We start from the raw sequence: 17,953 nt of genomic DNA on the forward strand, positions 1-17,953 counted from the left end.
TCCCCCCTTTCTCTTATTCTGTGTTTCTAATATCAAACCTGTGCTGGTACATTATATACTGGCGCACTCACACACTTTAATATTAAGTATTTTTAAATTTCAGATTATAGATGACAAAAAGGTCAATGTTTATTTGTATAAGATGAATGAATATTCAATTAAAATAGTTATTCTTGTCAGTTTTGATAACGTCACCAAAAGCTCATACCCTTAACCCTTAGGATAAAATATACGCAATGAAAAAAAAAATATCTTCAAAGTTAAAGTCGCTATTGAAGAGTGCCTAATTTTCCGGTGCCTAATTTTCCTCTAGTCAAAAAGTGCCCTATGTATCGGTGCCTAAATTTTCGGGTGCTTAAATTTCCAGGTGCCTAAATATCGGTGCCTAAATTTCATAGATTGCCATAATAGAGAGAGGTGTGTATTTTTTATTCCTTAATGAAATTTAAAAAAATGCCTCTTTCCAAATTCCGTGGGGACTTTAAAAGGAACAGTGTGAAAGTCCTTGTTGTTCAGAAACATTTAACTTCATTCAACTTGTGAGAAGTTTTGAACACACACACACATAAAAGTATGGAGTGGTAGTGAAATAGTCGGGGAGTACGATAGCCGATTTTAATCCCCCCCCCCTTTTTTCGGTCGCTTTTTTTTTTACACTTAAAATTTTATATTTAAATACGACTTAAATGCGATACATGACGTTCATTGTAAGTAATATGACCATAGGAATGGTTGATTTAGTCTGAAGGCTCACTCAGCATAAATCAGTAACACGGGATTGAAACTCGAGCTCGCTATCAGGTGGCTTTTATACACCATCCACGCATCCAAACTGAAAGGCAACTAGGAAACAAATTTGTTAAAACTTGTACTGAACGTGCCTTTAAAATTCAAAGTTATGCACACTGTCACAGATCACATTATAGAATTGTGTGTACATTTCTTATTTGAAAGAAATATAAGCCCTCGACATGAGTCTCGGGATTTAATCCTCAAATTTAGACACTTGACATTCAAGTCAGGATTTACCCAAGGGACTTAATTAGTATGTTTGAAATCTATTGGTTGATTTGAATTTAAACAAAGACATTTTTGAAAAGAGTTAGCGCCAGAGAATTGGCGGTAGTAAGAAAGTAAAGTCAGTCGATAATATTAAGTCCTTGTAGCTAGTCACGTTTCTAAGAGCTCTGTTTGAAAAGCCTTTGTAATATGTTCCATGCTCTTTGATTTGTAATTTGTACATAACTGTACTTACGTTGTGTTTAAATAAAGTTCCAGAGTTTTGTTTTATCAAAGAATTGTCAATAGTGATTCTAGATCTTCATTTTTTGTTAACTATTGAATTCAAATAAAATCCCCGGCATCACAACACATCGTGACGTCATACCATCTGAATGTTGTGACATATTTGGCACTCTCCGACTAACAAAAGTTCATGGACAACTTTTAACGAAATTTATTCAAGATCTAGATCTGGGACCAATTTCTAAACTCTTCAAAGGAACTTCATTCTTATTTAACGGAGGACAGAATTTCTGTGTTTAACAGGTCAGTTGGTTATCGATAATTCTTTTATAAAGATTTTCGCTAGAGTTACGTCTAACTCACGAAAACTATTATTATATGTAATTGGCAAAAGGAATAAGACCAATATACATAATAACTGGCATTATTAAAAGACCAGTAAGTCAAATAACTGGCATTATAAAAAAGACCAGTAAAGTAAATAACTGGCATTATAAAAAAGACCAGTAAAGCAAATAACTGGCAATATAAAAGACCAGTAAAGCAAATAACGCGTTATAAAAAAAGACCAGTAAATCAAATAACTGGCGTTATAAAAAAAGACCAGTAAATCAAATAACTGGCGTTATAAAGAAGACCAGTAAATAATCATATGTGCAGCACAAAGTAAACAGAAGACCAGATTTAACCAACTGTTAAACCAGTAAAAAGTACATCGGCTCAATAGATCTATATATCAATCATACGACTCCAGTAACTACAAGTCTACTGTCAAGAATTTATTAGCAAATTGAGGCTTCAAGAACTTTGTCACTAGATCTATATTATTATTACATCTGAGATAAAGCCAAAATCCAGATATCGAACATTTTGCTCCAATACAAGAAACTAACAAAAAAATTAAATATGGCTTCCAGTGCTAGAACAAAACGATTCTTCGAATTAATAGAATTTGCCAAAGAAAAGCAAATTTCAAAGCCAGACCAGTGGGCAGAGAAACAAGAAGAGAAAGAATATCAAGAGCAAGAATCTGAAAAACAAAGGCAAGAGGCTGAAAAACAAAGGCAAGATTCTGAAAAACGCATACAATTAGAAGAAAAAAAATTACAAGAATCTGAAAAACGCATGCAATTAGAAGAAAAAAAAATTGCAAGACGCCGAGAAACAAAGGCAAGAAGCCGAGAAACAAAGGCAACACGAAAAAGAAAAAATGGAATTCGAAAGGCAAAATAAAGAAAATAAAGAAAGCATTCCAATTCAAGGTCACTCAAGTATGTTTGACAAATACAGATTAATGAACAAAATATCGGCTTTCAACGAAAACATTGACAATATGGACTCGTATCTCATAAGATTTGAAGAAATAGCTACAACATCCGGTCTACCTGAAGCACATTGGTCGAGCTCACTCCTCACCCTTTTGACTGGCAAAGCTGTCAACATTTGCTCACAACTGTCCATCAATGAACGCAGCACTTACTCTGATATCAAGGAAGCTCTACTGCGCCAATACGGAGCAACTTCAGCCAACTATAGAAAGAAATTCTATAATGAAAGGCCACAGCAAAATGATGATCCTCAAATTTTTGTAGCTAATATGTCAATGTGGTTTGATAGATGGGTATCCATGGCAAAAATAGAAGAAAGTTACCAAGCTCTTCGTCAACATATTATTATCGACAACATCACCCATGCTCACTCAGAAGATATTCAATCCTACATTATAGAGAGAAATCCTACTGATATACAGACATTAACCAAGATCATCAGACAATATAGAGCAGCCTATCCAAACAAGTCAGTCAAACCATCTGTTGAAGAAAATTTTGTCTGCTTTGCTCAAGACAAAAATGCAAGATATAAGTCAGATGACAAAGTCAAATGCAACAAATGTCATAAACTAGGGCATTTCACGTCTCAATGCCGCAGCAGAACCACAGAATGTTCATTTTGCCATAAAAAGGGTCACCAAACTCATGAATGTTGGAAAAAACAGGCAGTCTCCAAAAATCAAAATTTTGATAGACCCACATCACCAACTCAAAGATACAACAATAGAGAGCAATACAATCTCAACAAAGCACCTGGAAACAATAAACCAGATAACAACAAACCTCGCTACAGAAGTCATTCACAGGACTCCAGACCACAATATATGCCAAACAGAAGCCCATATAACAGAAGCTATTACAATGAGCACTCAACTATGACAGTCATTGCAAAGTCCAATGGTCTCAAATTTTATCCAGGCTTTGTAGGAGACAAGAAGGTGGAAGTTCTTCGTGACACCGGAAGCACGTCCACATTAGTACATGAACGCTTCATACACGCAAACCGTTTCACAGGCAACCACGTCCAAGTCACTGCATTCAACGGAACTGTCAGCAAGTTACCTGAGGCCATCATTTATGTTACCACACCATTCTTCAGTGGTCAAACAAAAGCATTAGTAACACCCAATCTACCAGTGGACCTAATCATTGGAAACATAGAAGGAGTTACAGAATGCACCCCTCAAGAACTTACTGAATGTACAAATGCCATAGAACAAGGTCAAAAATGTTTGGCAGTAATGACAAGATCCATGTCCAGACAACAAGAACATTTGGCACCTGAACAAGTTAGCCAAAATAATCACATGGCTACCTCATTTACTCAAGTTATGCAGAATGCAACAGAAACAATTACTAGTCCAGTAGCCAGCAATAATCAAGAACATTCAACATGGACACCCCCAGTTACATCAAGCCCATCCCTACCGGTCATAAGTCCACCTCCAATTCCCGAATGTCCATTGTTGAACTTTGAAGAACAAGACGATATGCCCAGAGTCTCTAACAATGATACAAGAACTCTAACTAGTCAAACTGAAGTCCATCAAGACAAGTCATATTTCACACATGATGACTTCATGCATCAAGACTTGAATAAGACTGCATCTGCATCATTATCTACCAATACTATGGTATTCATTGAAAATTCTTGCTACTACAATCAAGACAAGTCTCAAGAACCAGAAGCAGAAAATAAAGAAACTTATACTCAATCAACTTTGGCTATACCAGACAAAAGAAAAACTTTTCAACTTGACTCTACCACTCATACAAGTATTCCTCATTTGAAAGAATGTGAGTCAACTCAAGAAGCCATTACAACCAAGAACATTGAAAGTCAAAGAATATTACATGAACACATGAAATCAAGATATTTTGCTCAAGGAGATCAAGTCAATTTACTGTTACCAGATTGGAGTAACAAGCTATTCTACAAATGGCAAGGTCCATTTACCATCACCAGAAAGATTTCCAACCTGCTTTATGAAATCAATGTCAACAAGGTTACCAGAGTATTTCATGTTCATATGTTTGAACATTACCATGAAACAGATAATGAAGACATCAAAGCAGAAGTTGAACATTTTACAAGATTAGCAACTATTCCTGAGGAAGAAGAAACATCATCAACACCCATTCCTGAGATAGATGTTTCATTACCATCAAATAACATTGACATTCCCAAGGTCATCACTCTGAATGACATAGCACTACAAACAGTGAAGAACATTAAAGTGTTTCCAGACCATGCAGATTTCTTTACCAGTGTTTCTGACACATTTCCAGTACTGCAATTTGAAAGAAACTCAGAAAGCAATAACATTGACAACACCAAGTTTCATCCTCCGTCCACTCAAGGGGCAACTTTTCTTCAGAAAGGAACAAATGAACTTCTTCAACATTGCTGTATCGACCGATTGAACTCAGACATGTTCAGTCATTGCTCTATTGAACATTATAACGCAAAGCATTCTGCTACCATTGTCCTACAGCATCAAAGTTCATCAACCAGAAAATTGAGTTTTGGTTTCGGACAGTTCTTATTTTCACCAAACTCAAACGCGGTTCAATCAGACATTATCTGTGAGATCATTATGACATGGAGACAACAGCTTCATAAACTGAAAGACCTTTTCTTCAAGTTTAGAAAACACACATGCACATTCATGTCGGCAATTCAGAAGGGTTCTGAACATCACACTTACATTTTATATATGTACTATACCATATTTAGTGTCACTTGATCCATTATCATTCATACTCGTCAAGGAAGAACATTATCCAGTTATATTTAATTAATAAATTAATTTGTTTACTCACTTTTTCCACAGGAATTCTATATCAGATGTTACATTTATTTTAGCACCAAGCAACCCACTGAGGAAGGTCACTCATTCAAGATACTTTTTAATTATGTTTCAGCACCTTTGCATATGACATACATCAGACATTTTAATTTTTAAATCATGAGCATTTTATTTCAGGTATATTATTATTGCATATATCCTATTATGATAGTACAGATACACGACAGACAATTGGAATTTTTCATGTTGAGATTTATATCACATTTAGTATTATTTTCTCAGAAGATTGTCATGTACTATCACAATTATTTTTCTATGTCAATTTTTCATATGCAATATATTTTTTCCATGTACACATTTTCACAAATGAGTTATAATGTCATATTTTAATTTCATCATGAAGCTTCATAACTTATTCAATTCAAGATTTATGCTTTGTACAACTTTTGATATTGTTCATGACAAGCATTGTCTCATTTTCATAACCACTTGTATAGTGAAACAGGTGTTCAAAGTCATCAATAATTTTATTCACTGCATTTACATATTTTTTATCTCCAAGTTGACTTTATTTTGTCATATGTTACCTCAACCATTTTTCTATAATTTCATGTATGGTATTTTGTGTATATTTAAATATTTTTAATACATATGAGCATTTCTATTACCATACAAATGCTAAATGGAGGGGGGGGGGTAATATGTCACAGATCACATTATAGAATTGTGTGTACATTTCTTATTTGAAAGAAATATAAGCCCTCGACATGAGTCTCGGGATTTAATCCTCAAATTTAGACACTTGACATTCAAGTCAGGATTTACCCAAGGGACTTAATTAGTATGTTTGAAATCTATTGGTTGATTTGAATTTAAACAAAGACATTTTTGAAAAGAGTTAGCGCCAGAGAATTGGCGGTAGTAAGAAAGTAAAGTCAGTCGATAATATTAAGTCCTTGTAGCTAGTCACGTTTCTAAGAGCTCTGTTTGAAAAGCCTTTGTAATATGTTCCATGCTCTTTGATTTGTAATTTGTACATAACTGTACTTACGTTGTGTTTAAATAAAGTTCCAGAGTTTTGTTTTATCAAAGAATTGTCAATAGTGATTCTAGATCTTCATTTTTTGTTAACTATTGAATTCAAATAAAATCCCCGGCATCACAACACATCGTGACGTCATACCATCTGAATGTTGTGACACACACCTAAAAAAATTTGATAACTTCTACATTAACATCCCCCCTTTCCGGACCTCTTCGCCCGCAAGGGTTACTGAAAGTGAAAAATGAGTACTGAATAAAAAAAAAAAAAGAAGGTGGGAACTTGCCTCTACCTTTCCCCAACTTTCAACCCCCCCCCCCCAACACAACGCATTCGTCATAGGCATAAGTGGTACATAAAACAGCCAAGTTCTTTGCTAGGTCACATCTGTGACATGTTGGATTTGAGCTCTTCTTCTTTCTGCTCATTGAAGATTTAAGACTATTTGAGAACAGAGTTATAGTGATCCAAGTGTGCATTAAAAACACTAATGCGAAATACACATCTGCATATCTGATATACAACTTGAACCTTTTTTTTTAATAAGCAAAACGTGATAATAATATTACGAAAGTCTCAAGATATGACAGGAACAAGGGATTTAACTAGTCTTGAACCTATTTACAGTGGCAAATTCAACTGGAATGACGTCATCGGCTTCTAAAAATTAACGCCTCGTTCTCGAATATCTATCTAATAGAGTGGCTCACACTATTCATGTGACGTCAAAAGCTTCTCTAGAAACGCCGGAAACTGGCGGACTGTGTAGATAACTCTGCAAAGGAGTCGCGAAGTTGGTTAATATAATTTGATTTGTCTTTTATCTTAATGAATTCAGGATATTTGAACTGAATATTGTGTCATGCAAATATAAATATACTTGTTTGATTGATTAAAAGTTTTCTAATTTCATGTTCTAGTCCCAGCTGCGACCTACATGTTTTGCCGCAACCAGCGCAGACATAATAATAACTGATAGTAAAAAGTGCTTTTAACTATTCGAATGTATACTCCCTGTGTTTTGAAAAAGTAACAGACATAAAACAGAGTTCAAAAGTTCAAGACCGCTATTAAAAGTGTACATCATACAGTTTAAAAAAAAATAAACAAGTGAAGCCTGTAAATTTGTCAGAGTTTAATGGAGAGACACTATTTTAACAGGACAACTTCAAATAATTGCCAGTAAGTATCAAATCTGAAAAGTTTTTTTGTTTTTTAAATTTCACTTGGATGATCCAAAATAACTCAGGATATTAATTGTCAAATTAATCTCAAGAATGTGGATGCATTTTAACATATTAATTACTTTCCTAGCGCAAAACCGACATTTGTAGCATTTAAAAAGAATTCGTTTTAACTTCTTGCATTAGAAGAGAACGAGCCGACCTGCAGCGTAGCATACCCCCCCCCCTTTTTTTTTTTCTTCTGAGCCTCGCTCTCTATCACCGCGAAAGTTACGTGGGGTAACTCTAGTCCGACTTGCAGAAATAAAAGAGTTATCTTTCCATGACTTTTTCATCATGGATGAGCCACGAAGAGAATTATATATATAGATAATAAAAGTACTTGAAGGAAGACAGAATCGAACTAAAACAACATAGAGCTGACAGACAAACAGCGAAATGCCGCCACCCATCGAAACCAATGATCTACTCATACATACAAACACATGAATCACTCCCCCATCCCCTTTTTATCCACTCCCCCCCCCCCCGCCCACCACCCACGAAGCACGCGTCTTCGTAATTAAAGTGTCGGCAAGGCCGGGTGCTTAAACAGTTGACGCCTGAAAGATACAGACATCATTTTTTGTTTAATAGCTCAAAACCACTTGCTGGCTTGATTAAGTGAGCTAGTAACGCAGGTTTAGATCAGCGCCTCTCATTTTGTGGTACGCGTACCTTTGTCGGGCACTCGGAAAACTAATTGGATGTACTGCAACAAAATGTTGTTAAAGCATACACCAACTTTCAATGTTAACATCTTTCTGCGTTTGTATAGTATTAAGAGAAGCGGGGGGGGGGGGAGAGATTGTAGATCTCTTTAACATTAACTCCTTTATTAAATGGCTATTCCGAAATGAAAAGTCTACTAAATAGTTATTTGGAACTGAAAAGTCTGTTGAATGGCTTTTTAAATGAAAAGTCTACTATTTTTAAATGTTTACTTGGAAAGAAGAAGTCTATTAAATAGCTTTTTGGGAATGATAAGTCTCTTAAATCGCTAGTCGGAAAAAGAGAAGTCCGTTAAATGGCTTTTTGAAAATTAGAAGTTTGTCCATTGATTTTTTTCGGAAATGAAAAGTTTACGACGTGGTTATTTGGAAATGAAAATTCTGGCTTTTTGGAAATGAAGGTCTGTTCAATGTTGTTCAATGTTTTTTTTTTTAGAATTGTAAAGTCTATGTAATGGTTATTTGGAAAAGAGAAGCCTGTTAAATGGCTATTCGGAAAAGAGAAGTCTGCTAAAAAGACTAGTCTAAAATGAAAAGACTGGTAGCTATTGTGAAGGTACCCCCAGTTTACCTAACTTAAAATACTAAAGCTTGTAAGTCAAGGCCAAATAAACAAAGAAACAAAACAAACAAACAAAACAAACAAACAAAACAAACAAACAAAACAAACAAACAAAACAAACAAACAAACATACGTTGTGTTCCTGCAATGTCGTTTTCACATCTGAAGAACAAAACAAAAAGTGCGCCTAAAGCCTAAAGCCTACATCATAAGAAGAAGACCAAATCAAATACCGCCCCGCCCTCTCTCGAAAAACAATGTCAGCAACTTTTATTTGAAACGTTCCGTGTTGATTTGTATGAGATTCATTATGTTCCGACAATTTGTGAGTTTTACCAGATCCCCAAACTGATTCATTCCACAAATTAGAGATGTTTAAAAAAAAAATAGATTGATAGAGATTCAGACAATTGTTGCGTTTTGTCTTGTGTGTTATCGTCTGCTGATATAACGTCATTGGAAAATCTATTAACACGCGCCATCTGGTGGTGTCCATAAAGACGAACAAGAGAGATAACCTAGGGGTTAATCACGAATGTCCGATCTGTCATTTGTATATTGTTTGTGCCGCTCTAATAGATTTCACGGCATATCACCGCATATCACCGTAGTATAAATTGTATCATCGGGGGAAGGGGGGGGGGTCCATAAGTTTATCGATAAGACATTAAATATGTTTTTCTGTGGAAATTATGACATGAATTTAATCAATTGTGCGTTCTTTCTGAAATATTGTATATGTTTATTTATTTAATGCTTTCGGTTTGGATTATTAAAATAGTAAAACTTGCCTTCGAGTCCGAACATTAATGAGGAATACAGTATTTCCCTTGGGTATGCAGCCCCAGCTGCGACCTACATATTTAAATAGGATTTCTGTTCACTATTGACCAATTCAAATCTCCCCGACTACATTTCGTCATTGACCCATCACCCTAACCACTGTTAGGCATTAGAGTAATTTTGGTGTATAAAATTCGGGTTTTTTCTTATTTTGGTTTATTTTTCATGATTTGGCGGCGATGACGTAACTAAAAAATACGGACTAGAAATATTTATGAAACAAATGGTAGTTGGTAGAATAGCGTCTGAGAATGCAGTCAAGTTTTCATTGAATTTTATTTTTGGTCTTTATAGTGACAGCCGTGACAGTGGAAAGATTTCTTTTATTAACTCCTTCTCTCCTAACTGACGATATTAGCGTTGATTCCACCAGAATTTGGTAAATAATTACGGAGAGAAAGAGTTAATGCATTCAATGAATGTAATGTGGGAAGCGTGGTCGAGAGGCCAAGTGAGCTTGAACTTGGCTTGGCTTGGCTACCTAGAAGGGGGCTCGAGGTTCGACACCCAACTCAGAATTGTGTTTACTGAGCGCCTAAAGGCGGCACGGAAAACCAACTCCTAGATACCCCCTCCCCCCCCCAACTGGTCCACAAGTGAGATTGCTATAAGCATGAAAGTAGCGCTATATAAAAGCTATAATAATAATAATAATAATGTTTTGAATTAGATACACACTCGTTATTAACTCATTTAATGTTGGACTGGTCACTTGGATTTCGCTTGTATTTTTCTTATACTTGTTCTTTGAAGTTACATCCGGTATAGGAAGCCTAGCCCAGAGGTTCTCAAGCTGTGTTTTACTTGTACTTGCTCTTTGAAGTTACATCCGGTATAGGAAGCCGAGCCCAGAGGTTCTCAAACTGTGTTTTTCTTGTACTTGTTCTTTGAAGTTACAAACTATAAGAACTTACATAACTAATCTTACGGAATAACTTATATCAAGAGTCTTTATTAACTATCGTAAAAAAAAATACAGAACATTTTTGCTTCGAATAGTTAAAAACTGAAATACTTTTTAAGTTGAGAAATCGATCATATTGAAATAACAGATTCAACTCAAGGGGCGTGGCTTACAGACAGGAAGGACGATGGGAAAGGAAAGCAACATAAAGTTTAGGATTGAGGGTCAGACAACGACACGTAGTGAGACTCTATTTAATATCGTAAATTATCTTGTTTAAAAATTTTCCTAATGAGGCTGTATAATCGTTTGTCATTAAGATTAAGATTTGTTTTCCTATAAAGGATTCTGGAGTTTTATTCAAATTTATTACAGGATTAACAAATATAATCATACGCCTACATCTAGGTCAACGCCTGGGCTAGATCAGTGGTTAACGGTGCATATCAGGAGACTGTGTCGTCTGTAAACGATATTACTTCTGCTCTTTCTTTAACCAGCCATATTGGCGCTCGTCCAGTTCTAAGTTGAAACCACGCCATGACTTTACCAAACAGATGGATGGAGTGATACTAACTGAGAGTAAGATTAACAATCGGTCTGGGAAACCTTCTCACTACCAAAGAAAGAAATGATGAGTCCGCCGCTGTGTAAATATCAGCTCTATGTATGAAAGTAATGGATCTACTTTTCTGTTATGCTTGTGTATCTAGTGCAGTGTAATCATCCGATGGTGATCTTGTGTTTTTTTTTTAATTTGAAATGTAACTCAATTATGATGTATTAGTTTGTACCCAAACCGGCAATATCCACCAGTAGTTCCGAATCCATGTCTGTGTTTTTTTTTTCTTTATTCCCATTACTTCTAATGCAATCCGTCTTTAAGAGAGATAGATGGAGAGAGAGAGAGAGAGAGAGAGGGAGAGAGAGAGAGAGAGAGAGAGAGATACAATTCGTTATAGAAGGACTCAACACTGACCTGCGATGTTGCAAACTCTGGGCAGTGGAGCCCAATAGCTCGTACAGACCTGTGACGTGGCAACGAGCTATTGGTCTAAACTGCCCATAGGTTGTAACGTTGCAGGCCAGTGTTCAAGCCTTCTAAAACAATTGGTCTGGGAGGGAGAGAGAGAGAGAGAGAGAGAGAGCAGTTGGAGGGGAGTGGCCGGAAATGGCGTATTTTTTACATAAAGAGTTGCACTTTTCTCAAGGGAGGTCTATTATACAAAACATTAAAACATTTTCCTTTTTACACCTAAACACTGTTTTCAAATAACCCTTGAACAACCAGGCCAACCTGAACAACCAGGCCAACCTGAACAACCAGGCCAACCTGAACAACCAGGCCAACCTGAACAACCAGGCCAACCTGAACTACCAGGCCAACCTGAACAACCAGGCCAACCTGAACAACCAGGCCAACCTGAACAACAAGGTCAACCTGAACAACAAGGTCAACCTGAACAACCAGGCCAACCTGAACAACAAGGTCAACCTGAACAACAAGGTCAACCTGAACAACCAGGCCAACCTGAACAACCAGGTCAACCTGAACAACAAGGTCAACCTGAACAACAAGGTCAACCTGAACAACAAGGTCAACCTGAACAACCAGGTCAACCTGAACAACCAGGCCAACCTGAACAACCAGGTCAACCTGAACAACAAGGTCAACCTGAACAACAAGGTCAACCTGAACAACCAGGCCAACCTGAACAACCAGGCCAACCTGAACAACAAGGTCAACCTGAACAACAAGGTCAACCTGAACAACAAGGTCAACCTGAACAACAAGGCCAACCTGAACAACCAGGTCAACCTGAACAACCAGGCCAACCTGAACAACCAGGTCAACCTGAACAACAAGGTCAACCTGAACAACAAGGTCAACCTGAACAACCAGGCCAACCTGAACAACCAGGCCAACCTGAACAACAAGGTCAACCTGAACAACAAGGTCAACCTGAACAACCAGGCCAACCTGAACAACAAGGTCAACCTGAACAACAAGGTCAACCTGAACAACAAGGTCAACCTGAACAACCAGGCCAACCTGAACAACCAGGCCAACCTGAACAACCAGGCCAACCTGAACAACCAGGCCAACCTGAACAACCAGGCCAACCTGAACAACCAGGTCAACCTGAACAACAAGGTCAACCTGAACAACAAGGTCAACCTGAACAACCAGGCCAACCTGAACAACAAGGTCAACCTGAACAACAAGGTCAACCTGAACAACCAGGCCAACCTGAACAACCAGGCCAACCTGAACAACTAGGCCAACCTGAACAACCAGGCCAACCTGAACAACAAGGTCAACCTGAACAACCAGGGCCAACCTGAACAACCAGGCCAACCTGAACAACCAGGCCAACCTGAACAACTAGGCCAACCTGAACAACTAGGCCAACCTGAACAACTAGGCCAACCTGAACAACTAGGCCAACCTGAACAACAAGGGCCAACCTGAACAACCAGGCCAACCTGAACAACAAGGTCAACCTGAACAACAAGGTCAACCTGAACAACCAGGGCCAACCTGAACAACCAGGCCAACCTGAACAACAAGGTCAACCTGAACAACAAGGTCAACCTGAACAACCAGGGCCAACCTGAACAACCAGGCCAACCTGAACAACCAGGCCAACCTGAACAACCAGGCCAACCTAAACAACCAGGCCAACCTGAACAACCAGGCCAACCTGAACAACCAGGCCAACCTGAACAACCAGGCCAACCTGAACAACAAGGCCAATCTGAACAACAAGGTCAACCTGAACAACAAGGTCAACCTGAACTACCAGGCCAACCTGAACTACCAGGCCAACCTGAACAACTAGGCCAACCTGAACAACTAGGCCAACCTGAACAACAAGGGCCAACCTGAACAACCAGGCCAACCTGAACAACAAGGTCAACCTGAACAACAAGGTCAACCTGAACAACCAGGGCCAACCTGAACAACAAGGTCAACCTGAACAACCAGGCCAACCTGAACAACCAGGTCAACCTGAACAACCAGGCCAACCTGAACAACAAGGCCAACCTGAACAACAAGGTCAACCTGAACAACAAGGTCAACCTGAACTACCAGGCCAACCTGAACAACTAGGCCAACCTGAACAACTAGGCCAACCTGAACAACTAGGCCAACCTGAACAACAAGGGCCAACCTGAACAACCAGGCCAACCTGAACAACAAGGTCAACCTGAACAACAAGGTCAACCTGAACAACCAGGGCCAACCTGAACAACCAGGCCAACCTGAACAACAAGGTCAACCTGAACAACAAGGTCAACCTGAACAACCAGGGCCAACCTGAACAACCAGGCCAACCTGAACAACCAGGCCAACCTGAACAACAAGGTCAACCTAAAAAAAAAAGCCAGCCTGAATAACCAGGCTAATTTCTCCACTGAGAGCATCTCATTAAAATAAATGAAGTTTTTTTTCCTTCATAAAGTTATCATCATTATCATCTTCATCTACCTCTATTTTAGTGAGGGCTTTAGAGATTCAAAGTCTTCTTTTTTTTTTCAAAAGCCCTGAAAAGGAAACCGTACTGTACCACATAGTGCATGCATATTTCAATACAAGTCAAGAGAAAGTGACTTCCTATTCCTCCTCAGCAGAAGGGACACCATGAGTCTAACGTTTATCAAGATATAATAAGATATTCACACCATTATTTACCAGTTTTAAAACAAGCAATATTTATATTTGGACTATTAGGCCTCAATCCTTTATGGTGCCACCTGATATACTTTCTGTTAAATGCCACTGCCTGATATATTCATGTCATAAGATCTATATATATAACTAAATCTTCCGTATCAGGTTCCTATTTACTTCTAGGTGCTCACAAATATCCCGAAATTGCCAGTAATAATTTTCTATTTCCATAAGCTACTTATTTTAATATGCCTTATATAGTTATATCATTTCCACATCCTTTTAGAAACGGTCTACAATCTAATCCTAATAGCATTAATGAGATGGATCTAGAGGCCTTTTGAAAGAGAGAGAGAGAGAACAAGTAATACGATTACAATTAATTAAACCAAATGCATATTTCTATTTATTTAGAGAACAAAATACCTTGAGCAATGGAGAAATGGAAATGGGAATGTGTACCAAGGACAACCTCTTGTTGTTGCCGGGGGAGGAGGGAGAGATAAGTCAAAGTGCTACTAAAATTAAAGGGCCCAAAATAAGACAGCGTGTATGTGTCGGGGGCGCATTATAAAGCGGGTCTTTCCAAATCAGTAAAAAGTCTATTTGAGAGAAATTACAATGCGCAGGTAAAAAAAACAACAACAAAAATGGGTTCCAGAGAGCGAAAGAAAGAGATAGAGAGAGAGAGAGCGAAAGAGAGAGAGATAGAGAGAGGGAGCGAAAGAGAGAGGGAGCGAAAGAGAGAGATAGAGAGAGCGGGACTTGAAATTTCATTGTAGGAGACAGTAATTCAAGGGGCTAAAAAAAAAGTGCTAGGTGTTATGGCACGATTAGGACTTAGCTATTTGTTTCGGAAATAAGGGACGTTTTGACTTTGAGACAATGACGTGACTAGTAAAAACAAGACTAGGTTTTAGGCAAAGCGAAATATCAGCCGATGTAAACAGATTACTTTAGGACGCCTTAGAGATAGGAAGCTTGTTATGAACGTAGAGAGGTAGCTGACATTCGACGGCTCCCTTCGTCACTATTAGACTGCTTTGATAACAATGAGACGGTCCCCCAATTCCGTTGCCCTTATAGTGTCAGAATGTAGGCGGCGTATGATGTCTGTCAATTGATTGTTGATGCTGTTATTCATAGCTTCTGAGAAAGTTGATCAGCACAAATGACTGACCAGTACGATGCATATTGAAGGAACATTTTAATGTATAAGATGAAAAAAACTTCATGTAGACCTCGACCTCAGGTTTCAAATCCAAAATTCGGACTTTTCATTTATTAGGAATAGCCTACTATAATGTAAAATTCTCGAATGGGTGACTTTCAACGTTCCATATCGTCAGGAACCTAGATGAAGGCCATCGTCGTCACTACTTTTCAAGAGTAGCTTCCCTTGCATTCGCTGCACGTTTTGACGAAGAGATCTAATAAAGTCTTCTATGTGTTCACCTCATTACCTCCCCTCTCCTTAATATTGACACAAAATTGATTTCATTTTTTGTTTCGTTGCTCCATGTTTATTGTTTCGTTTATTTTTTTGAACCGTTTTTTTTAGTTTACACGCGAAACATTTGTATGATATATATGTAAGAAAAATATTCACATCTTCGCACAAGACTAAAGAAAAAAAGAAACACAAAAAAAACACCCACACTCGCCCTCCCCTTTGACTTTACCCCCCCCCCCTCTCCTGGGCTAGACATTTTTTTCCCTATCTCAATTTACTTCCAAGTTATTGGACAGCATCCGAAGTATAAAATTTCGAACACGCATAGGCAATAATTTTTAAGGATGAAAAAAAAAAAAGAAACGAAACGAAACAAAATAATGCTGATGATGATTATGTCCAACAAAACAAAACAAAATAAAAACAAAACAATACAAAAATACGAAAGACCAATTTCATAGATTAGGCCAGAGGTTCTTAAACATAAATCTTGGGTGTGGGCTGGGGTAGCCCTGGAGGTCTCTGTTGACACAATGTTGTAACGTAGTTAATGCTTTGCAAATAGAAGAATACACACACACATACACATACACGCAATCTAAGGGTACAGTCAATGTACAGTCAATACACACACATACAGGCAATCTAAGGGTCCAGTCAATGTACAGTCAATACACACACATACAGGCAATCTTAGGGTACAGTCAATGTACAGTCAATACACACACATACACATACACGCAATCTAAGGGTACAGTCAATGTACAGTCAATACACACACATACACGCAATCTAAGGGTACAGTCAATGTACAGTCAATACACACACATACAGGCAATCTAAGGGTACAGTCAATGTACAGTCAATACACACACATACACATACACGCAATCTAAGGGTACAGTCAATGTACAGTCAATACACACACATACACATACACGCAATCTAAGGGTACAGTCAATGTACAGTCAATACACACACATACACGCAATCTAAGGGTACAGTCAATGTACAGTCAACACACACACATACAGGCAATCTAAGGGTACAGTCAATGTACAGTCAATACACACACATACACATACACGCAATCTAAGGGTACAGTCAATGTACAGTCAATACACACACATACACGCAATCTAAGGGTACAGTCAATGTACAGTCAACACACACACATACACGCAATCTAAGGGTACAGTCAATGTACAGTCAACACACACACATACAGGCAATCTAAGGGTACAGTCAATGTACAGTCAACACACACACATACACGCAATCTAAGGGTACAGTCAATGTACAGTCAATACACACACATACGCGCAATCTAAGGGTCCAGTCAATGTACAGTCAATACACACACATACACTTACAGGCAATCTAAGGGTACAGTCAATGTACAGTCAATACACACACATACACATACACGCAATCTAAGGGTACAGTCAATATACAGTCAATACACACACATACACATACACGCAATCTAAGGGTCCAGTCAATGTACAGTCAACACACACACATACACATACAGGCAATCTAAGGGTACAGTCAATGTACAGTCAATACACACACATACACATACAGGCAATCTAAGGGTACAGTCAATGTACAGTCAATACACACACATACACATACACGCAATCTAAGGGTACAGTCAATGTACAGTCAATACACACACATACAGGCAATCTAAGGGTACAGTCAATGTACAGTCAATACACACACATACAGGCAATCTAAGGGTACAGTCAATGTACAGTCAATACACACACATACACGCAATCTAAGGGTCCAGTCAATGTACAGTCAATACACACACATACAGGCAATCTAAGGGTACAGTCAATGTACAGTCAATACACACACATACACATACACGCAATCTAAGGGTACAGTCAATGTACAGTCAATACACACACTGGCCCTAACCAGTAGACTTGATATGAGCACTTAATATGGGGCAAGTGAGATTTCTGATTCTGATGCAATCATTAGCTAAACTATGGTGAAAAATGTGATTCTATTGGCTGAAGAGATTCTGATGTAACCATTAGTAGGTCCATCGCGGTTGAAGTTGAAGTCGAGGAGACGCAAGACAGAAAGGCGTGTGGTTTTAAAGTGATTCGTATT

At 38.1% G+C, this 17,953-nt stretch overlaps 1 protein-coding gene across 1 annotated transcript in view; it reads right to left on the reverse strand.

The window, feature by feature from the left end:
- Positions 1-17,953, reverse strand: part of LOC106062279 (orexin receptor type 2-like) — a 127,758-nt gene that overhangs the window by 12,320 nt on the left and 97,485 nt on the right. The window lies entirely within an intron of this gene.

The sequence above is a fragment of the Biomphalaria glabrata genome, chromosome 5 (assembly GCF_947242115.1).
Source record: "Biomphalaria glabrata chromosome 5, xgBioGlab47.1, whole genome shotgun sequence".
In the NCBI taxonomy this organism is placed as follows: Eukaryota; Metazoa; Mollusca; class Gastropoda; family Planorbidae; genus Biomphalaria; species Biomphalaria glabrata.